This window comes from Cupressus sempervirens, chromosome 3, assembly GCF_028749045.1.
Source record: "Cupressus sempervirens isolate cs-2001-9-10 chromosome 3, ASM2874904v1, whole genome shotgun sequence".
NCBI classification, from domain to species: Eukaryota; Viridiplantae; Streptophyta; class Pinopsida; order Cupressales; family Cupressaceae; genus Cupressus; species Cupressus sempervirens.
The window spans coordinates 373,513,270-373,538,115 of record NC_143120.1 but is presented as its reverse complement, the minus strand read 5'-3'; the positions used below and the strand labels follow the sequence as shown (position 1 = coordinate 373,538,115).

The 24,846-nt window shown below is 32.7% G+C and overlaps 1 pseudogene; it reads right to left on the bottom strand.

Annotated features, from left to right (window-relative positions):
- Positions 1-16,231: 16,231 nt before the first annotated feature.
- LOC149566543 (ubiquitin-conjugating enzyme E2 7 pseudogene) lies at positions 16,232-16,732 on the bottom strand (annotated as a pseudogene).
- Between the last annotated feature and the right edge of the window lie 8,114 nt (positions 16,733-24,846).

Here is a 24,846-nt window from a genome sequence, read left to right as displayed (position 1 = left end):
TTAAACATTTACAGGCCATAATCAATGAGGTTCAAGCATTGTCGAGGACATATGAGAGGACTCTTGACCAGTGCAGGAGCTCAACGAGATAGGTATTTATGATGAAATTTTAATACTATAAATCTCCATTAAAAAAGGATCATTATGCATTTGAGTGTAAATCAATGTTAGATACATATAATCATATAAATTTAGTAGTCTAACTTTGGTTTTTCCTTTTTTGTTTATATAGGAGGCATTTGATCCACCTAGTGTAGCAAAGAGGTTGTATTTTGATCATCCACCAACAACATATGATAGTATAGTTTTCATAGGATGCGTCATGAGACATTTCGAGATGGCATATACCACATTGTACATAGAAACATTGATATTATACACATTCTGATGACATGATCAGCCACATTTTGCATATGAATCTACATATAAATTGATATATATATATATATATATATATATATATATATATATATATATATATATATATATATATATATATATATATATATATATATATATATATATATATATATATATATATATATATATATTTGTGTAATTTTTCTATGGTTTTATGTGTTTTGATATATACTTTTGTCATTTATGTGCACAAAGATATACACATTAATTTAGTATAGTATTGTTCAATTTATCATGGATCATGTGTATCGTTCATGTTTATGGAATATCATTTAGATTTTGATCATGTTTTTTTATATTCGATTCAAATGCAATAATTTGCAAAGAACATCTTAACAACTTTTATTATCAAATTTTGATGCAATATTTAATTTGAAATGATATCATATATGTTTAATTTGAAATGATCTCTACAATCCGTTAAGATGTCACTATGGTTCACTTGCCTGAATGCACTTAGAGCACCTTGGAGACTCTTTAGTATAGGGTGGCCATGAATGATGGAGGCTCTTTGTGGTTGGAACAAGGGTTTCACTAGGGTTCACCTACCCATTTAGAGTTAATGGCACTAAAAATTTGACGCCAAGATCAACAATTTTAAAGTTATGCAGTGATGCACCTATGAACTGAGGCACACTGCAAGTTTTGGCATTGAGCGAGATCATTGTGCTGAATCCAAACAAAATGTAATCTCTCAGAAATGAGATAGATTATTGTAGGCCTTAGCATGACCATCCTTTAGCATTCAACATTTCACTAATATCCCTCGTGAGTTTTGAGTTGCGACCCTCAAAATGCACTTAGAGCACCTTGGAAATTCTTTGGTACAGGGTGGCCATAAATGGTGGAGGCTCTCTACAGCTAGAAAAAGGGTATCATTAGGGTTCACTCACCCATATAGAGCTAATGGTGCTGATGATTCGATGCCAAGATCAACAGTTTAACAGTTACACAATGATGCACCTAAGAACTGAGGTACACTGTGAGTTTTGGCATCGAGCAAGATCATTGTGCTGAATCCAAATAGAATGTGATCTCTTAGAAATGAGATAGCTTATTGTAGGCCTTAGCATGAACATCCTATATCATTCAATGTTTCATCGATAGCCCCCACGAGCTCTGAATTTTGACCCTTAGAATATCGACCTTGAAATACATTTAGAGAACCTTGGAGACTCTTCGATACGAGGTGGCCGCAAAAGGTAGAGGTTCTTTGTGGCTGGAAAAAGGGTGTTACTAGGGTTCACCCGCCCATTCAAAGATTTAGCACTAATGATTTGATGCCAAGATTAGTAGTTTCAAAGTTATGTTGTGATACATCTATGAATTGAGGCACACTACTAGTTTTGGCATAGAGCAAGATCATTGTGCCAAATCCAAAAAGAATGTGATCTCTTAGAAATGAGATGGGTTATTGTATGCCTTGACATGAACATCTAGTAGCATTCACTGTTTCACCCGATAGCCCCCATGAGCTTCGAGTTATAATCCTCAAAAGATCAACCTAGAAATACACTTAGAGCACCTTGGAGACTCTTCGATAATGGGTGGTCACGAATGATGGAGGCTCTTTGTGACTGGAACAAGGGTGTCACTAGGGTTATTATTAAGTAAAAACATTATTTGTTACCTCCCTCAAGTTTTTGGTATTAGGTACAGTGCAAGTTCGGTGTTAGTATGTATTAAAGTCATCATTTTTTAGGTCCCTCCACATAAATTAATTAAGTAAAAATATCTTTGTTTCTTACATTAAATCAACAAGTTTACATTTACAATATCTCAAGTTTTTCATCATTATTTCATCAACACACAACTATCAAAAAATGTAGTGTCAAAAATCATAGAGTCAAAAATCGTAGTGTCAAAAATAGAATAGATTTTTCTTTATTCTTCTCCTTATTTAGTTTTTTATCTTCATGAATGGCTACTCTTTATGATGCACCTACATTCCAAAATAATTAAACATATTAGTAAATAATTGTATTACAATAGATAATCACTAGTTCATTGAATCATTATGAACAAAAGAACATAAGAAGTAAATATACCTAATCGAGTGTTCCTGTAGGGTCCTCTCTCTATTTTAGGGTCTCCAATAGGGCTTCATGATCATAATTAGTAATAGTAAAAGTTATTTTACATTTGGTCTTCCTTGATGCTTCAATAACTTTACATTTTTTGCTATAGTAAGATGTGAATATATAAGAATTGTTTTGTGCTAATAATAGTCTTCGAATGAAGGAATTCCATTCCTTCTAAGCATGTATGTCGATAGCCATGTTCAAGGAACAACAACTCAACCAATAGGATAGCTAAATCTATCATCATCTGTGATTGGTTGTGCAAGCTTTTGTTTACCTCTTACGTAATGTGCTAACCAATAATCTATTTTGTCATGATCCCCCTTTGGTTCAACCGCTACAAAGACTTGTCCTAGTTGAAGAAGATTCAATAGATGGTTATGCTCAAGAGAACTTTCCATGTCATCATTTCTGATAGAGTGTATGATAGAAAATGGAGTAAGATAATGTGGAGCCCATGTGTCCACCCAATCACTTGACTTACAGTGATCCCAATCACATTGAAGATAACAGGACAAAAATAAGCTAGCCGTTTTATCTAAATAGTCTATGCACTAGAATTAGAGCTCTAGAATGAATGCATTTTTGATGAGTCTCTAATAGTAGCACAATCTGATCTATCACCTATGGACCCTTCCTCAATCAACCAAAAGAACAGTTACCCCCCCCCCCCATGATAATGTTGAACTACACCAATCAATAATGCTACGAGCATCAAGAAGCTTTGCTCCTAAAATCTTCAATTGCTCCTTAACTAGAGCTCTCTTCACACATGCCCCTACTCCATCATGTTCCCCTTTTTCATGGCTGGACTCAAAAAAAATCCAAATATGAGGCACCCCTCTTCGAGTAGCTCTCTTATCCTTCTCCTTGCTATTTTTCCCAATGCTATTGAGAGAACTGAAAATATTCTTCACAAAAATGATATTTCTTTCCAATTTAAGTTATTGATACGAATCTTCAATTTGGAAAGTATAGGTCTCATCTTTTGCATCTTTAACAAGTGCATAAAAAGTTGACATTGCTCTACCACTGTCTTGTTGCCCAAAAACATCTTATATAGTCTTGAAGCCCATAAATCGAATAGTTCTTTGTGAAAATTTTCCTTCCAAAATAATAATAATCATTTCATCAATTTCAATTATCCATTTTGGTGTTCTATGATTATAATTAGGAGATATATAACGTGTTCCTGTGCATTTTCATATTTGACTTAGTCAATCATGGAATTTACATTATAAACTGGTAAATTTTTATTCTCCAAAATTTCAATCCTGGCATTATCATTATCAATTGGTACATTTTCATTCCACAAATGTATATATTCATTATCTGACTCTATGATTTCACCTTCGATCAATAAATCATCAACTTGATTCATAGTTAACATACCTTATCTCTTCCTTTGGTAATTTACCTTGTTCCTTTCCCTATATGCTGCGATGTTTTCATTCTATACCTTCCTTTTGCGTTTAGCCTTTCGAGGACTACTGGTCCCCATTTAGACAACAATATCGAACACCTAATCATACATTATACTCTATGATTTCACCTCCAATCAATACATCATCAACTTGATTCACATTTAACATAACTTATCTCTTCCTTCGTTGATTTAAATTGTCCCTTTCCCTATATACTACAATATCTTCATTTGATACCTTCTATTTGCATTTATCCTTTCGACGACTGCTGCTCCCCATTCAAACAAAAATATCGAACATCTAATAATTTAATACATTATAGAAACTTTTATGATCGTATGGGCCCCAAGCAATCAATTTTCTCCAAACCCATGAAAATGGCCCCAAAAAAACATGATTGTCATGACAAAATATTTTGGAAAAAGTATGTTAGTAAATTGGGTACCCAATCCCATATTGGGTATCTGATTCAAGATTGGATACCCGAAATGGTTGCCCAAATTTTGGAGCGAAACAAAATTGTATATTATTATATATTAATATTTTATTAAATATAATATAGTAATATATGAATATTATTATTATTAAATATAATATAGTAATATATATAATTACTATTATGATTATTATTAAATATAATATAGTAATATACTTATTATTATGATTATGATTATTATTATATTTAATATATAGTTATATATTATAATTATTATATAATATAGTAATGTATTTTTATTATTAAATATAATATATTAATTTATATGATTATTATTATTAAATAGTCATATATTTTTATTATTATTATATAGTTATGGGGTCGTAAGCTAGGCTAATCCATCTATAGTTGAAAAAGTTACCATTAAAAATATAAAGCAATGAATGATCTTGTTTAGAACAAAAATATTATTGATTAAGCCCATAAGGCTTATGTACAGTGAGACCACCAAAATTCTCAGATTTTCCAGAGCTTCTCTTATGTGGTGAAATAAAGGCAACGAAAAATAATGGTAAAGTTTTTTGATGGGTCGAATGGGTCGAAAGGGGTCATAAGATAACTTATGACCTTTTTTAATGCATTTCATGACAACTAGGACCCCTAGGGACCTATTTGCTTTGTTGGAATGGATTGAAATGGGTCATAGGATAACCTATGACACATTTTGATGCATTTCATAACAACATATGTCCCTTGGGGTCCTAGGACCTCTAAGGACCTATTTGATTTGTTTGAATGGGTCAAAAGGGGACATAGGATAACCTATGACCCCTTTCGACGCATTTCATGACAACATATATTTGGACCTATTTGGTTTGTTTGAATGGGTCGAAAGGAGTCATAAGATAACCTATGACTCTTTTGATGCATTTCATGACAACGTATGTCCCTAGGAGTCCTAGGACCCATAAGGACCTATTTGATTTGTTTGAATGGGTCGAAAGGAATCATAGGATAACCTATGACTCCTTTCAACACATTTAATGATAACATATGTCCTTAGGGGTCCTAGGACCCCTAGGGACCTATTTAGTTTGTTCGAATGGGTCGAAAGGGGTCATAGGTTAACCTATGATCCCTTTTGACACATTCAACTATATTATATTTAATAATAATAGTACATTACTATAAATCATATAATAATAATATATGATTTTATATTTTGATATAATAATAATATATTACTAGAATATATAATAATAATAATCATCATATATTTATTACTATATTATATTTAATAATAATAATCATATATATGACTATATTATATTTAATTATAATAATCATATATATTACTATATACATTTAATAATAATAATCATATATATTACTATATATAATAAGAATAGTAATAATATAATATTACTATATATATAATAATAATCATATAATAATAATAATCATCTAATAATAATAATCATATATAATAATAATAGTCAATAATAATAATGATTATTGATTGCCCACACTTCCCAAATTTTGATTTCCCTCCAAAATTGAGGCAATCAATTTTAAATTGGGTACTCAATATAGTATTGGGTACTTGATTTGAAATTAGGTAGTTGATTAGGCTTGACATTTACCAAACCTCTTTGGTCAACTCAAAAAATGTGTTTGAGACAAGTTTCACTGACATCTAGACTTCAAGTAGCCATCTGACAGTATTTGTTTCATCGAAATTCAATGAAATGAAAATATATTATTGATAACACTCTCAAGATTACATCAATATAATTTCTATCAAATTCCAAGTTCAATAAGTATTTAAATTAGTTAATTTTCAATGAAGATGTCTATAAATTGCCGATTGACATGTTGATTGAAAAATAACTATATAACTTTCAAATGGTATAACATTTTTGAAATCCAAAAGTTGCATCACATTCTATACTTCGTCTACTAGAAGAAAAATAAAATAAAATAAATTTTGTAAAGTTTTCAATTAGTTAAGGTGATCAGACACTAGTTTTTTTTATTCTGAAAAAGTTATAATAGAAAATCCATATTTAATTATTTATTTGGAATAAAAATACCCAAAAATATGCATCAAATCTGAGCATGAGTCTACTTTTTATATCTATAATTATATTAAAAAATATTATCATTTAATTTTGATTAAGGTGGTCAGACATACACCTACTTTTTTATTTTCGGCTTGAAATTTTTGTAGTACTGCATTAAAATCCAAAATTTTGACAAATCTAATTTTTTTTTTTCTCTGGATAAGGCTTAGTAGTTTAGAATATACATTCAATTTACTATAGATTCTTTTCTTACAAATTTTTGATATAAAACCCATAACTACTTTAAAATTATGTGTCAAGTTAACATAACCCTGATTTGCTGATTTTTCACCGCCATTTAAAGCCATAGTTTGGTTGACCATGATCCTGCACATACCCTTAATAAATTGTTAATCTTGATTATGGTTAATGTAATGGATATTGACTTTTCAACTTGGGTTTCTCCTATCTTTTCCATATTTTAAACATTTGTATGATGTGTCATTTGCTGGTTAGGACATGGTTCTTACAACTAGACAACACTTTATCTAATTCAACTGAAAGATAAGAAATTTTAAAAAATCATTCTTTCATGGAGACCCTAAGATGATTGTGGATTATCTTAATGGTATTGCTAGATTTCAAATCCTCAGGGAATTCCTTCGAGCGCTTCAATCTTGAGAATATCTTTATGTAATAAAATAAAGAAATAGATCAAAGGGATAATTGTTTCCTTGGTAATAGGGAATTGGAACGAGCATTTAAATGGAAGATCAAATCCTAGTTTTGGGGGGTAAATGAGGATACCAAATTCTATTTTTTTGAATTCCCATTCTCATTTTGTAGACTCAAACAATGGATTAAGAATTTTTAAGAATTCCAAATTCTAATTCTTACCCAAATCCACAATCCATACGGGCCCGAGTCCGTTTGGTTTGTGAAATTCTAGAAATTGGAATTTCTACAAATCTTGATTTATCCAAATCAAGGTTTTACAAATCTTTGTTCTTAATTTTTAGATTTTAATTGAACTATTTGTTTCATTTGAAAGATGAGTGGGAAGATATATTTTAATGCATAAGCTTGGAGTTATAGGTAGACTCCAAAAATTAGCCAAATCTATTGTTTTTACACTCATCAAAAAATATAACTAGGTTTTTATTTTCAATTCCTAGTTACAAGTGGGAAGTCTGATAACCTCATTTTGAGAAAAAATTAGTAGTTTGGTATTCTAATTCCATTTTCCCAATTTTGAAACAAATGTAAAAAAATTTAAATTTGGATTATGAAAAAGCCAATTCTTGTCATCTTCCTTGAACCAAACAGGCCCTATAAAGAAATTTGAAATGAGTGAACATGAAATTTTTGAAATTTTTTTTATTCTTAGTAGCACAAAAAAATGTCACTTTATTTTTTATCTTTAGATTTTATCACTCTTGATTATTAAATTTTTGATGTATCCTTACATTCAAAATCAAGAAATGTAGATGAATATCTTGATTTAGTATTGTGCTACCATTAGTAAATACCTGCCTTAATTAATTGCAATACAATTTGTTATCTTGTTTTCAACCCAAGTCCTCTTAATCTTTAAAATAAGAAATATATTTTTTCTCTAAAGATATCCGCCATTCAAGCATATTTGAGCAATGCTAAAACTGATTTTTTCATTGGAACTTTTCAAATTAACTAATAATTCGACCTTTCTCCAAATACATTAGATTTATACTAAAAGTAGACCTATGTCTTTCTTGTATACAATATAATCATAATAAAAGTGGGAAAACTCTGAGTTTGCATCAGTCCACATATATCAGTGTTAACGGTCTCAAGTGGTTTACATGCTCTTTCCAACTTTCCAACAGGGAAGGTCTCTCTATGTTGTTGTTTACCCTATATGCATTGCACACTCTATTTGGTTTGTTAATTCAAAATTCAGACTTCCAAAGTTCAAATACAACAAGGATTCATTTTTCACCATTGACTGAACAGTTGCTTGAACATTTATATTGTCATTTTGTTCATCTTCTCTAGTTTTAGTTTCTGCTTTTCCAAAGCCATCTTGTTCTATTAAGGAGCAACCTCATTCTTTTTCACAGAAACATTCTAAAGAATCTCTGCTGCTTTTCTCTTCTTCAAAGAAACTTGAGAGGCATCTTGACAATTTTCAATCTTAAATATTCACTTGCTCCATTTCTTTTGATGTTAATTTTCTATTTTTTTAAAAAAAATTTGTTCCTTTGCAATCAGCTACATACTGGGATACTTATCAAGAACAACACATGGATTGTTTTTCATATAAACTTTGCATAAGGATCATTTTTCATATAAACTTTGTATCTTTCTTTCTCAATTAGTGCAAGAAAGATCTTGGATGGGTTTTTTCTCCCACTTTTTGATTAGAATGTCAACGACATCTTTTTCCATAACATTCATTTAATTATTGCTTTCAAGAGTAACATTTAACGTGATTGATTTAGACATGCTAGAAAAATCTCTAGGAGTTTTCATAGACATGTGATTTCTATAGCTAGAATCTAAATACCAAACATCATTTGCACTCTCTTGAACCACATTGCATTTCTTCAGCATAATAAATTCAATTAAAAGTAGCTAACATTTCACATGGGTTTGATATCTTTTCAAATTGCTGGTCTTAATTGTCTATGGAAGTTTTCCATCTTTCTTTTTCATACCCCATTTTAGAAAATTGTTGATCTATATCACCATAGAGTATGCAACAATTTTGGTGAATCTAAGATAATAGCTATGGCCATATCTTTGACAATGAATATAATTTCTTCCAAAAGATTATCTTTTAGAAAGAAAACAAATATGACATTGAAACTTCTCATGCATTACACTTTCAACTCCAATCTTTAAAGGAAAGTTTAAATAAACAAAGTGCATGGCAAACTTTACATGCAATTCCAATCTTTGCAGAAGAGCTTTCATTGAAGTAATAATCGAAATGGCACATCTAATTTGTAGAGTAGAGTTTATTGGAATTGCTGCTCATCACCTCTCTTATATCCCCTCTTATTTAAGGTTATAACAACAAACATGGAGGAATTAGAACTTTTATTTTACATGGAACTAGTCATCTCTATATCATATTTCATTTAAGATCTAACATTATATTTATCTTTCAATTTATTTTATTTTATTTGAATTTCTTTGTAAATTTAACAGTAATCTAGTTGGTAATAGAGTTGGACGTGTATAATATTTTATTTGGATGACTTTATATTGTATGAGTTGATGACAGGGGTTGTATGTTGTGTTCCTCGGATTATGATTACTTTTGGCATAGAAGGATATGATGCCCCTTATGCATGTCATGATTTTTTTGAGTTGAAATTGCATTCCTTTAAAGATTATCAAAATGGGAATTTGCTAGAATGATTGGTAATATGCATATTGGTGTATTAAACTCAAACTATTGAGATTGTCAAATGATGGTTGACTTTTGCACTAGGCTATGAGTGCCTACCAAATGAAGGTTTGTCTTGTGATAGCAATGAAAATGTCTTTTTATTGTGTGACTGACATGTGATGCACATGTGGCGCAAGAATTTCTTCTTATTTTATGCAAGATTCATGAGGTTCATTGAGTAACCTAGTATGATAAGTAGGAAGGAAAAGGATTTCATTTGCAAAAGTATTGCATGTTCTATTATGCATTTAGAAATATTTGATTATCAAGATCAATTGCATGTGATGCATGTAAAGTTTGGTTATGTTCTTAATGACCATTGAATGCAAGATGTCATTAAACATCTACTCCCTCTTGGCGACTAGTGAGAGTCATTGTGCTTTATGTGAATTGGGTTTTCATTTTATTATATTTAGTTTCATGAAATTGGATGTGATGAAGGACTAGCTTGAAATTTTATGTTCTTTGTGACCACTGAGCCACCAATTTTGTGACATATTTACTGGGACTTTTGTGCACTTTTATTTTTGGGTTTGTACCTCCTTTTTGGACTTTGACTTGAAAATTATGAATCTTATTTTCAAGATTTCTTTGTGTAATACTGGCACTATAAAAATGCTTTGGCCAAAGCTATGTGCATATGTTTATTTGATATGCTTGCCCATGTTTCATCTCCCCACCACATCCATGATTATGGCTACTTGGACATATGTGGGAAGTAGTATGTTTCATGGTTGCACTAGATACCTCCTGTCTTTGGTACTATATGGGCATTCCATAATTAAAAATTTTACATGTTAGGTGGGATCCCAATAAAGTACCTTTTGTATTACTAGGGCATTTCTAGGTTGGGTAATTCTATGAGTTAGGTAGGATCCCAAGGAAATGCTTATTGGTAATAATTGGGCGTTATAGGGTTGGGTATTCTACGAGTTAGGTAGGATCCCAAGGAAGTGTAAGGCTTCATGATTGGGTAGGAAAGCACCTCAACCATATTTTATGTGATGATTGAATGGCATAAAAGCCTTACATCATGACTTGTGCTTATATGTTGGTTAAGCACACTATGGTGATGAGACAGGCTTGAGGGCCTAAGGTCATTGAATTGATAAAAAGTAAATGGATTCACTGCTCCTTGCAGGTGATTGGTGAGCATACCTAACTTGAAATTTTGGACTATGTGGCAAGTGTATGAAAATGTGATCTTCCTATGAGAATGCAAAAGGGTATGTCTAGATCCCTCTTTTATCTACTTTTGATATATATATATATATTGGCATTGGTGTTATGTATATGTGATAATCCACCATGCACGTGACTTCTACTTTATAGAAAGAAATTGAGTCTTTTTATTTAGTCAACTTGGTCAATGAATGAAAATTGATGATTTGGTTGTCTTGAGTTGTCTATTTTAGACTCTTAGTCAATATGTTGTTAGATATAGACTTGGTAATTATGTATTCGACTTATGCCTTTGGTCAATATATCTGATTGGGATTTGGGTTTATTATCTAATGATGAAGAACTTTGGTTCAATGTTGCATGATACATTTGACTATGTGGTCTTTATATCGTTCATTTACTTATCATAGTGGTTGGATACATGTCATTAATATTGAACTAAATGATGCATTATGGTGTAAATACATCTGGATGTCAACTTTTGCAAACATTTAGATGCATAATGATGATTAAATGTAAATGATTACATTGATGATGCTATATGCGCATCTCATTATATTTTATGTTAAATCAAATGATGATGAATTAGATGTAATGGGATTGCACTACTTGATTATGTTTCATGGACATTGGCCTAATGATGTGGATGATTACTCGCTTAGTGAGCACCACGTGTCAGATGGTACATATGGTGCACATGGTATGAATGGTTTATTATTTATGTTACTCTTGATCAAGGGGTGATTAAATATGAGTTTAAAGGAAAACATCAACTCTTGGTGGTTATAATTGAATACTTGTCTTCTTGAGCTACTAACATTGGACTAAGTTAAAGGTATTGTGAGTGTAGATGAATAAGTATGGCAGAAAGTGGATATGGAGTACTTAATGGCGGGGTCAAATCCACTTGATGCCAAGGTATGATAAGTAAGAACAGGTATGTGTTTGGTATCATGTCATTTTAAAGGTATATGTTACTTAATTTTGAGAATCTTCTGATAAGAAAGTATTTTATTTGGCATTTCATTTGGAAAATCAATAGATTTATGATATATGATGGATTGACATTTGGTGTTATTCCTGTAATGCAACAGAGGGAATGACACATCATTAGAAAGGGGGAATATTGTCAGAGAGAAGTAGCCTAACCTTGTAAAACTATAGAATGGTAATGGAATTCACACACTCACACGTAGAAAATATTCTTGAAATGATTACTTATGCATGTGCTTACATAAAATATGTGTTATCTTCTCTAAATTTGTTACTTCAATTGTGTGTTAATTTTATCTTTCAAAAGATAGCTCTGTGAGAGCTAATGTGTTAATATGTTAATGAAACGTAGCTTGCATTTAAGGAAACAAAATTTTGACTTTATTTGAGTACATGAAAGTCAATATTATTGCTAGATCATTGCAATATGGATGTTTTGAAAATTTTATGGATATGATTATAAGCTTCAACATATTTGCATCAGGATGATGCATTTCTAAGGGGGTAAGGATGTCACATCCCACTCCATCACATACTGAATAAATTGATATTGGACTGCCACCTGGACAAAAACAATTAAATTAAAATTAAATTAATTGCTTGAATTAGAATCAAATAATGACTAATTTTGTTAAAAGTTTGTTTTAAGGAAACCATTATGATTTGCACTTATTCACATTTACTAAGGCATGCAAATTATGCCATCAAGTGGAAGTCTATAGCACAGTAATAACTGAAAGCAGAAGAAAAGAATCTTTCTAGAAAACAACAAGTATTCTTGATTTTACAATCCCAGGACTTCCAAACGACTTGGCTTGTCTCTGTTTAGCTTGCATGCCATTGCCACTGCACAGACCTTTGAAGTCCATCTCCAAGGCATGGAGAACTACTTTCTATTCACAGTTTCTCTTCGATCTACACCGTAAATGAGGGAAACTGGAGGAATTCCTGTGCCTCTTTAGGGATAGCTCATCTCTAATGCCAGGCAAAATTTTTGATCCACAGACGGGTGCCTAGAGGCTCATTCTGCCCATGCCATGCGATCCTTATAGAAAATGCTCTAATAAGAAGGAAAAAAATACTAGAACTTTGCATGATAATTTGATTGGTTGTGGGGGAAAGAGGAAAGGGGCGGCTGGAGGTGTCTTGGGAAGTAGAGGACAACCATCGAATATGAGGTTCTTAATTTTTTTCCCATGTTTCTTGCCTGTACATAACACAAAGATGTCGTTGTGGTTAATTTCATTGTTGCATAGAACAATATGGAATATTTGAGTTCTTTGGAAGATGAAATTCTCTGCCATGCGACTCCTTAATAGGGTTAGTCTTGTTTGACTAATTCAAAAATGTTCCTTATTGCTGAAATCGGTGGATACAATATAGACTAAACTTTAAACCTATACATTCTAATTGTAATAATGCGCTCACCATCGTGTCTGCTACTGACCCTCAAACTTGGAGATATCTATTCTACTCACTGTGTAAAGAATAAAGAATGGTGATTGCACCTTAGTATTATGAAGTATATGCATCGATGAGTCAATATTTTATCAGACCCGATATGTGCATGCACACTCGCATATGAATCTAATGCTTCTTATTTTTTTTGGAAATAATTGGAAGATTATAGCTCGCAGTCTTGGCTACATGCGCCTCAATGGCATTTGTGAATTGTTGCATAATGACCAATGCATACAATGAATTTATAAAGCTCTCCAATCTAGGCACTGACTCAACAAATTTAGTCACCCATATCTAAGTGAAAAGCTCAGACTAATTCCAAAGTTACCTAGTGTTGGACGTCATTTCTCGATTGTGTTGTGTATCAAATTATGCATTCTTCATTGTGTTATATTCTAAATCATGCATTTATGTGACTTTAACTGTCAAATCATGATTTCCACACTTAATCAATGGCTTTGCACTTTCCATTTTGCTTACAAGCCATAGGGTAAAGACGCTTGCATATTGTTTTATACGAAGCTTAGAGTGGCAACAAGGTCTATTGTAAATAGTAGCATTAGGTACTAGTTGGATTTGTTACCTATTCCATACTTTAGGCGCATGTTGAAACTCTAAATTGATTGGTTGAGTTACAGGTACAATGTTGCATATGCATAAACACAATCTGAATTAGTTTTTTTTTATCATTCTAGCATTTATGGTATATAACATACAATCTATAAGTTATTTGTTGATCTATTGCTTCCATTTTCAGCATTCCTAATGTTTAATGTACTGCTGCTGTCATTCCAGTATTTATGGTATAAAAATGTACTTGCTGTAGGTTGTTTGTTGATCTTCCATTTCAGCATTCATAATGTTAGTGCTGCTATCATTCCAGCATTTTGAGTGTGTAATAAATTGTTTTAGAGTGTTTGTAGCTCGATTATTTTCAATCCAGTGATCAAGGTGTTTAACTGTACCATACAGAAAAGAAATGGCTACTTTGGCTATTGATGTAAAAGTATAAAGCATTACGAGTACTAGGCTGAGACCCTATCATAAACTTCTCTCAGCTAAGGGATGAAACTGATTAGTGAGGCTATTAGTAGAATAATGCATAGAAATCATTACAATCTGAGTTAAATATGTATTCTTGAAGTAAGTCTATGTGTAGATGTTTAATTTCTCTCATGAATGGGTGTAATGTAGCAATAATGGGAAGGATAGAATAGATACTGCACGTTTAGTTTCTTCTATCCGCCATTATTGTAGAATGAATACATGTTGTTTCTATTTCTTCTACTGATAAATCTGGCTCTGTAAGTGCTTCACCAAGCCACTTGTTTATTACATTTAATTATGTTGTCTACGTAACACATATGTGTGTGACTATGCTTATTTGGATTTTACTACATATGTATACTGGCCTAACTAAGGATAAATTCTTTTAATTAAGGTAGATGGATACTGGCCTAACTATGTGATTTTGTGAGTGACTGTGTAGTATAAAAGTTAGAATGTGATTTTTTGATACTACACGATTCCATTATCTTTCTCTTAGTTTTTCTTGTTTAGTCTTCCTCGATGACATGCTGGGAATCTTTCATGTCAAGAAAGATTTCAGGGAAGCTTAACAGCTTTGTGGTAGGGTAGTAAAGCACCCCTACAATATTCTTGCCCCTTGTGTTCTTAGATAGGTTCTGGAGCTCATTTCAACTTAGTTGTCATGACCATTTGATATTTCGTATCTGGTATCAATAATCTGGTAATGAAATTATAATTTCTTTTAGATTTTTGTAAAGTTAATGATAGTTAATCAGCTAATGTTGACTGGTCAATATTCAAAAGACCTTGACTCTCATTAAATTTTCCACATCTTATGGAGATTGCTGATGTGGCATTGATTTTGCAGGGGCAGTCTTTACAGAAAGTTTAAATCAACAAAGTGCATGGTAAACTTTACATGCAATTCCAATCCTAGCAGAAGAGCTTTCATTGAAGTAATAATCGAAATGACACATCTGATTTGTAGAGTAGAGTTTATCGGAACTGCTGCTCATCATCCCTCTTATTTAAGGTTATAACAACAAACACAAAAGAATTAGAACTTTTATTTCACATGGAACTATTCATCTCTATATCATATTTCATTTAGGATCTAACATTATATTTATCTTTCAATTTATTTTATTTTATTTGAATTTCTTTGTAAATTTAACAGTAATCTAGTTAATAATAGAGTTGGACGTGTGTATTATTTTATTTGGATTACTTTCTTTGACTTGTCAATTTTGAGCATTCTTTTGCCGTTGGGTTTCCTGTTTTATTATCTATTTATAATTTCAGATTTTCATTGTAAAATAATTATTTAATCATAAAGAAAGTGTCTATATTGTAGATTCATTTATGCACCATAAAAAGAATTGGATGACCAACATCTAATCCTTATGTCCTGTTCAGTTTCCGTTCGCTATATATTTAACATTACTTAATTTTATCTTCACAATTGTTCATGATCTATTTTGCTGCTGTAGTTTACAATTGTTAACTCTTTAAAGAAAACAATATTCACTAATAAAACTATCAGATATGATAACACTTTCACCTAAAAATGCAAAGAACTACGTATATCAAGGCAATTATATATTTCAATCATCATCACTAAAAAAGGAGGCAATCATAAGCCTAGTTTTGTCTTGCAACATTTATTTTTATCCTTCTAACTTATTTTTCCCTAGATTTATACTTTATTACATTTCTTGCGAGCGTCTGACGATGCTGCCAATTTTCTTCTTGAATTCATCTCTTTGATCTCTCCACTGTTTGGCCGCATCAACGTTTGCAGGAGATTGGTCGTTGGGAGAGGAGAGCATTGAAATGATACTCAAGAGAATAGATTCAACTGTGTGTACTGGTAACCATCTTTCAGTGGCAAGCTCGTAAGCATGTGGATCATCTCCAGGTTGATGGAGAATAGAAATGCAAACACGTCCATCTGGATAAACATTTGGATGCCACATCTCTGATGTAAATCTCACCGATGGAGGGCTGTTTGGATAGTCCGCTGGGAATCTCATTGTGGCGCTGAAAAGCCCTCCTTCATAAAATTTATCTTCCGGACCAATTATTGTTACATTCCACTCAAATATATTTGAATCATCCACAAGTCCTGCTGAGAACCCATTCACTGGATTCTTGTTTATTTCTTTTAATTGCCTCCTCAGTAAGAGACTGGCCTGGCTTTCTGACATCTCGCTTCTGCTTTCTGATTATATAAATAGATTACGAGGAGAAGATGATGCAGAACTGTCAATAATTCTCTTCTGATTTGTCTCCTTCCTCTCATACTATCCCACAATTTACATTTTTATACACATTTTCATAGGTAGACCAACAGTCATGTTTGTAGAGCCGTGCCTGTTCAATAACAATTTAACTAGTTCAATACTAACTCAATGATTGACAAGAAGTTAAAACGCCATATAATTTGTTTTATGTATATTTAAGATATTTAAGATTATAATGAAGTTTTTTTTTGGTAATGATATAAATTTTTTTGTCATACTATTATATTATTTGTTAGTTGTTAATCAAAGATCTTCTACAAGAGAGGCTTACCATTGTGTTGTAGGCTTTTGTCTAATTATTATAAATTATAAGTTGTAAACTTAAGTGTACACTTAGATGAATGTAGAGTACTTGAAAAACCTGAAAAATCTAATAAAGTGTGGTATCAAAATTATTAAGTGAAATATGGCTTTCCTTGTTTTACTGTTTTCTACTGAAAACCACTAAGCCAAAAATTGCTTTTATGTTTTAGCTGTAAATCTATTTCTTTTCTTTAATCAATATTTCAGATCTAATATAATATTCATCATCACAGTGAGACAATAAGAAAGGAAAGATAAATTTATTCTTACTTAATAATTTTTTTGATATCTATTTTTTCTATGTTATTCAATACACCAACATGAATATTCTGGTGCTATGCTATATGGCTATTATGTCCATATATCTTTTTTTCCCATATTTCAAATCACAATTATATTGTTTTACTAATATTTAAATCCATCATCAACATAAAAAATTACAACCAACTTCTTCCTCATTCTTGATTTTGTACACTTTCTAGGCCCATCATCTTGCATAATAGAGTCACCATTTTTTATGTCCAACACTAGCATCCATATCCACTTTACCAACAAGCCTATAAAGGTAATCCATAGAGGTAGACATGATATCTTAGTAATTATTAGGGATTCCCTTGATGGAAGTTTCCATTTTTTCAATTCTCTCCATCATTTCCCCAATCTTCTTATCCATCCCTTCTATGCGATCCACAAATAATTTATTAATATGACCTTCTTGTAGAGTACTCTAAAACTCTTCAAATATTATATTTAAGGATCTATAATTCATAACTATATTCTTGATAGCATTGAAGGTTCATTTCTATAGTCTTAAATAGTATATGACCATGGCCTTTGTCATCTTAAGGATGTTGAAAGGAAGATCCACCTTAATATACTTCAAATTCTCCTCTAGAAGCTACACTTTAAACTCTTCAAGATCTATAGTCTTGAGGAGAGGGATACACTTATGCACCTCCCTAGTCTCCTTATACTCTAGCCAAGAACTATCCTCTCTTGATTCTTAATCATTCTAGCCAAGCAAACTAAATTATGGGGAAAATGGGGGTATCATGCTCTACTAGATCATCATAATCCACATGATTAGGGGTTTCTTTTTCAATATCCCCTTTACCATCCACAACCAAATTATTCTCCTTAACACCACTTCATATTGGGGAATGGATTTTCTCTCCCAACAAATGTTAAGGAGAGGGAGAATTAGGGGCACAAGGATTATAGTGCACTTGGGAAAAAAACATTCTTTTTACCAAGCCATAAGAATTCTCAGTAGCCCCATCATCTTTTGTGTTCATATTGCTAGTATCTTGGTTTATAGTAGTAGTATGCAATAAGCCCTCCACACTAGCACCCCTAAACTTCGTGTCTAAGTCCTTTGCCTCTGTAGCAATTTTTAATTTCTTGACTAACGGTGGCAAATCCATATCCAATTCAATAAGAATCCATTTTCCCTTACTATTACCACTACCAAGCCCCATTGAAGGCTCATTCTTCCCCAAAATAGAAGAATGAAGAGGATCACATACATTTTCATAAATAATTAGAGATAAAAAGGGTAAGACCCTCGTACAAAATTACCTTATGTGGCTTTTTAATGTGAGATTGATACTCTGGATAAGGGAACACAAAAGGTTAAAAAACACACATCCTCTTTGTATTCCTATAATAGTTTATGAACTCAAAATTATAGGAATATACTCTAGATCATCTAGAGCAATGCACTCCATGACTATAATTAGATCTCTTTTCCAAAATTTCAAGGATTGCACCACAAATATACCCCTAGGATCTTTAAAATTTTTATTCTTCTCTTCCCTTATCTTAGGAAAGACTTTAACAAGAAATTTAAAGACCATCTTATAATGAAAAAAATGCATACCACTAGGGATAAGACCTAGAACCTCAATAATGGCATTGACCAAGAGTCACAAGTGTCTCTTAGCCATGCTAACATAATCATCATTTTAATCCATTAAAAAATGCATGGTGATCTCTAGTTTTGACCCTTTCAATCTCTCTATTAAAAAACTAAGATCCCCTTTAGAAATCTTCACCTAGATTTTAGGTTCATTCTTCCACTTTTTTGTAGTTATTGGGCTCCATTTGTTTCAAATTCCTAGCCATATTAGTAGAGGTAGAATAATTGAGACAAGGCTTAGAAATAAAAAATATAGATAGTCTAAAGAAGGTAACAACAATAAGGGTTGGGAGAATGGGAGTTGGAGCATGAAATTTAGGTGCAGTGAGTGGGAAAGGTGTTTTTCAAATTTCAAAAGGGAATGACAATGGTGCAGGCCCATTTGGCAAAGGATGTCAAGGGGAGAAGATGGTGGTTGCAGAGAATGAGAAGGATCTTGATGGAGGTGGGGCATTGGGTACCCGAGGGCGGGGGGACCCAGACTAGTTGAAGTAGCAAATAATCTAGTTAGAAAATGGTCAAGCTTGTTTGGAATCAAGCTAGTGGGTAAGTCTTCATTTCCTCTGGTTAAGAATTTTCCCTCTTCTAAGAAAGGATCGATTATTCTGGAGATCCTTGACCAAATCATACACATGAATATATCTAGAATGGATTAGACCCTTGTGGGGAGGTTCTTAGGGGCCAAAATAAACATTGAGATTTTTTGTGCCTATGTTAAAAGGAAATGGGCCTTGAAGGGATAGGTTGACATAGCTACTATGTCAAAAGGATGTTTATCCTTTAGCTTCTCCTGTGATGAAGATAGAAGGGAAATCTTATGCAATGGACCATGGGTTCTAGGAAGCATACTTTGATTTTTTCATAGATGGTTCCCAAACCTAAACTCTTAAGATGAAATGATGGTCCAAGCCCCTATCTAGACAAAACTTCCAGGTATGCCTCTTGAGTTTTGGGTTGAAGATGTTTTCCAAGGAATTGCTAATTCTTTTGGTGAACTCTTATCTATAGAACCAATTATAGTGTCTACAAGAAGATTAACTTATGATAGAATTTTTGTAGGAGTTATTCAAGGAGTTAATATGCCAGAGGCTATTACACTCAAATCTAAATTGCGAGTCTAGTAGTAGAAGATTGAATTTGCACTGTAAAAAATTGGGCCACTGAGCAGAGAAATGCCCCACTTTGATCAACATACATAATTTTTTAAAAGAAAATATGGGTCTGTAAAGGATCTAAGGGTTCTGGTGGTGTTGATCAAAACTGTGATGTGGAGGGAACTAATAAGGTTAGTGTCAATTCTCAAGTGATGATTCTTCAATAGGGTAACAACATTGAGAAGGTGGCTTTGGTGGTCAATGAATGTGATTAGGTGGCCTCTACCCAGCTGATTAATATTGAGGAGATGAAGATTAAGGGATTGGACCCCATGGATAATATTATGGTAGCATAGAGAAATAATGTGGTGCCAAAGGACAAACTTGTTGATGATGGAAAGATCACCAATAGGATTGGGAATGAGGACAAGGGAATTCATATTGAAGATATTTTGGCAGATTGTAGTAAGAATTCAAATGAAAGAAATGAATCAAACTTCTAAGAGGTATATGAGTGCATCATTTTTGGGCCGGGCTCCTAGGATAAGAATAGACCTCATAGAGAAGATCCTTCTATGGATAGCTAATCAAAGTGGGGGGATGTTGAAGATATCTCTAGAGCCTTGAAGGTAGAGGAAGAAGTTATTGGAGCAGTTTGGTTAGATGTGGGGGCTAAAAAGAAAATAAAAAATGAAAAAGGAGGAGATTAGGTTTAGCAAGAATAAAGAAAATGCTTTGGTGATTAAGGAAAAGAGGAGTAACAAGATAGGTGAAATTATGATTTTCAGTTCTCCTACCAGAATGAACTTTAAAAAAAGAGATCTTAGGAATAACAAAGCTAGGGATGGCTACTAGCCCCTTACCCTAGCTAGGAAGGGTATCAAATCTGGGGATGTTTGCCAAACCCCTATTTCTATAGGGAGACCCTCTAATATATAGAAAAGAATTTTGGAGACCAATAAAAGTATAACAGATGGTAGTTAGGGGACTGTCTTATATTCACAATCTTTCCATAATAAATGAAGTTTATTTCATGGAATATCAGATGATTAAATAATCCTAATAAGAAAGATATGGTGAGGAACATGATTATAGATAATAATTTAGATATTGTTCTTCTACAAAAAACTAAGATGCTTAAAGATAAAGTTGAAAATCTATTGTTGTTTAAAAGTGACCAGATTTTAGGGGTGATGCTAATGGGGCCTCAAGAGATATGGCTATTTTTTGGAATGATAGATTTATTTGTGGGGAACTTATTTCACAGAATAGAAATATGATGAATATTAGATTCTATAATACTAAGGATGGCCCTTCATGGGTGTTAACTAATATTTATGCACCTAACACTAAATGGGGTGGGAAAGATCTTTTGGTTGATCTTTCTAATAAGAGAAAGAATTTTGACAATGAGAACTGGGTAATTATGGGTGACTTTAATACATGTCTAAAAGAAAATGAGAAGATGGTGGGTAGTTAGACCAATTTGGACAACAGGTTGGATTTGCTACAGTTTATTGATAGCCATCTTCTACATGACATGGATCTACATGGTGTTGACTATACTTGGACAAATAGAATGTCAGGGAAAGCCCTTATCAAAATGAGGTTGGACAAAGCCCTTATTAGTAATGATTGGTTTTTGTGTTATAAATGCTCTCTATCTGATCATGTAAGAGTGGGCTCTGATCACTACCCTATTTTTCTTTTGGCTAACCCAATCACTACTAAGAAGCACTATCCCTTTCAATTTGAAAAAATGCGAACTCTCCATCCTGGATTGGAAAACCTTATTAAGATCTAGTGGGGTATTCATGTGGAGGGAACAACTATATTTAAAGTTGCTAAAAAATTGAGAAGTGTTAAAGATAATACCAAAAGATGGAACAAAGAAACCTTTGGGAACATCTTTACAACAAAAGGAGGATTCTAGAGGAATTAAAGGAGATTCAAGATAGCATTTAGTCTGAGGGTTATGAGCATGTATCTAGGAAGGAGGAAGATCTAAATATGATTGAGATGCATGATATTATCACCAAGGAGGAGATGTACTGGAGATAGCGGTCTAGAAAAGTTTTTTTTTTAAAAGAGGGGGGCAGGAATACTAAATTTTTCCATATGACTACTTTGAAGCATAAACTGGCTAATAAGATCTCTAGATTTAATGTTCACAGTCTTTTTACTGACAAAAATGAGGCTATTAAAAGGGAATTCATGAATTTTTTTAGTGAACTACTGAAGAGTGAACCCAATTTGGATAAGGATATGCAAAAGGAGTTTTTGGAGTGTATCCCTAATAGCATCTCTGATTATCAGAATAAAAAATTCACTACCATCCCTACCAATGATGAAATTACTAAGGCTATTTTTTCCTTTGAGGGAGATGAAGCTTCTGGTCTGGATGGTTTCCCCTTCTTCTTTTTTCATACTTACTAGCATATCATTCAAGATGATATTTTTAATGGTGTTAAAGAGTTCTTTGGGTCTAGAAAACTGCTTAAGGAATTGAATCACACTTTTTTTGTATTGATCCCCAAAAAGGCTGGTGTTGATTGTATGGACCAATTTAGACCAATTAGTCTTTGTAACTCTTTTTATAAAATCATATCCAAAGTTCTTACTCTTAGGATTTTATCTTTATTACCTTCTCTGATTTCAAGATAGTAGAATGGGTTTGTTCTAGACAGGAAGATTTTAGATTCTATCATTATGATACATGAAAATATTCACTCTCTTGCTAATTCCAAGAAAAAAGGGTTCTTATTAAAGCTTAGTTTATCCAAAGCTTATGATAGGGTAGATTGGGAGTTTTTGAAATGTGGGTTGGAAGCTTTTGGGTTAATAAAAGATTTTTGGAATCGGTCCTTATGTTGGTTTCCTCTGCCACCTTTTCTGTTCTTGTCAATGGTTCTTTGACTCTTTTCTTCTAGGCTTCTCATGGCTTAAGGCAAGGGGACCCACTATCTCCTATCCTATTCATTCTCATGGCTAAATTTTTAGGTAGATATGTGGATAAAATGATTCTTAAGGGGGATTTTGTGGGTCTAAGACCACCTTCTAAGAATTTAACTTTCTCTCATCAAAAATTTGTTGATGACTCAATTGTGATGGGAGAAGCCTCAGTAAAAAATGCAAGAAATGTTAAGAAGGCTCTTGAAGATTATGGGAAGGCTATTGGATAGATTATTAACTAGAATAAAAGCTTGATCTACTTTATCAACTTTAATGAGAATAAACAAAAAAAATCAGAAGAACCATTGGTTGTGAGGTAGGTAGCCTTTTGGGATCTCACCTTGGTCTTCTTCTTTGTGTTAATCCTTCTGAGTCCTTATGGAGTTCTTTGGAAAAATCCACTCAAAGTCATCTAGTTGGAAAGGTTCCCTCCTTAGCCAAACAGGTAATATTACTATTCTTAAATGCACTTTATAGAATATGCCTCTATATGCTTTCAATATTTTTACAATTCCTAGGAAATAGGCTTTGGCCATTGAAAAAAATAGAAACATTTCTTATGGACAGGTATGGAAAAGAAGAAAAGAATGGCTTTGATTTCCTAGGATAAAGTATGCATGCTAATAAAAAAAGGAGGTTTAGGACTAAGAAAGATCAATAGTATGAATGATTCTTTACTTGCCAAGCTAATTTGGAGAAGGTATAAAGAGGAGGAAGATATATGGCATGATAAATACAATAGGGAGGATCAAGCATTTAATCTCTTTTTTTTTGTAGTGAGGTCATTCAAGGGGGATTTATAATTTGGAAGCATGCTTGGAAAAACAAGCAGTTGATTAGAAAAGGGGTTAGATGGAAGGTTGGTAATGATAGGACTATTCATTTTTGGGAGGACATTTGGATTCTTGATCATGCTCTGAGTTCTGATTAGAGGTGGAATGGGTATATGAATCAATGCAAGAACTTTTTTGGTAATTTTGTTGCTAATTATTGGGAAGAGGATAAATGGGTGAACCTTAATATAGTGCATGCAAGCCTTAATGAACTTAACAAAATTCTAAATGCTGTCTTTTTAGTTCAAGAGGAGGATACTTTAATATGGAAGTATAATCCTAATGGGTTGTTCTCTATTTCCTCTCTGTATGGCAATGTTTTCGAAGACTATTAGGTGCCTTGCTGGGCTAAAGCCTGGTTTAAAGGCTTGACCCCTAAAGTTAACATAGCTTTTTGGATTCTTTTGCAGGATAAAATTCTTATCATTGACAATTTAATGAAGAAAGGTATGTGTCTTGTTAGTAGGTGTTATCTTTTCAAGGAAGAGGAAGAGTGGTTTAATCATTTGACTATTCACTACTCTTATACTAGAAGATAATGGGAAAGGATATATGGAATGCTGGATATGGACTGGGTTTTCCCCCTTAGTATTCAAGAGTTATTCCTAGAATGTAAATCTACTTCTTGTACTACCTTGATTATGAAGTTATGGGAGTTCATCCTCCCATTTCTTTGCTGGGGTGTGTGGAAGGAAAGAAATAATAGGGTTTTCAGAGGCAAGGAGACTAATTCTGTTTAGTTATTTCATAAGATTAAGCATTTGGTGATTGAGAATATTTATATTTTTGGGAAAGGTCATGAACCTCAGAATGATTGGGAAGGTAAAGTGATTTAGAATTTGAATTTGGAAGGGTTAAGCATCTTTAGAATGATAATAGTCTTAGGAATTTGGCTAGGTGGGATTGTCCACCATAAGG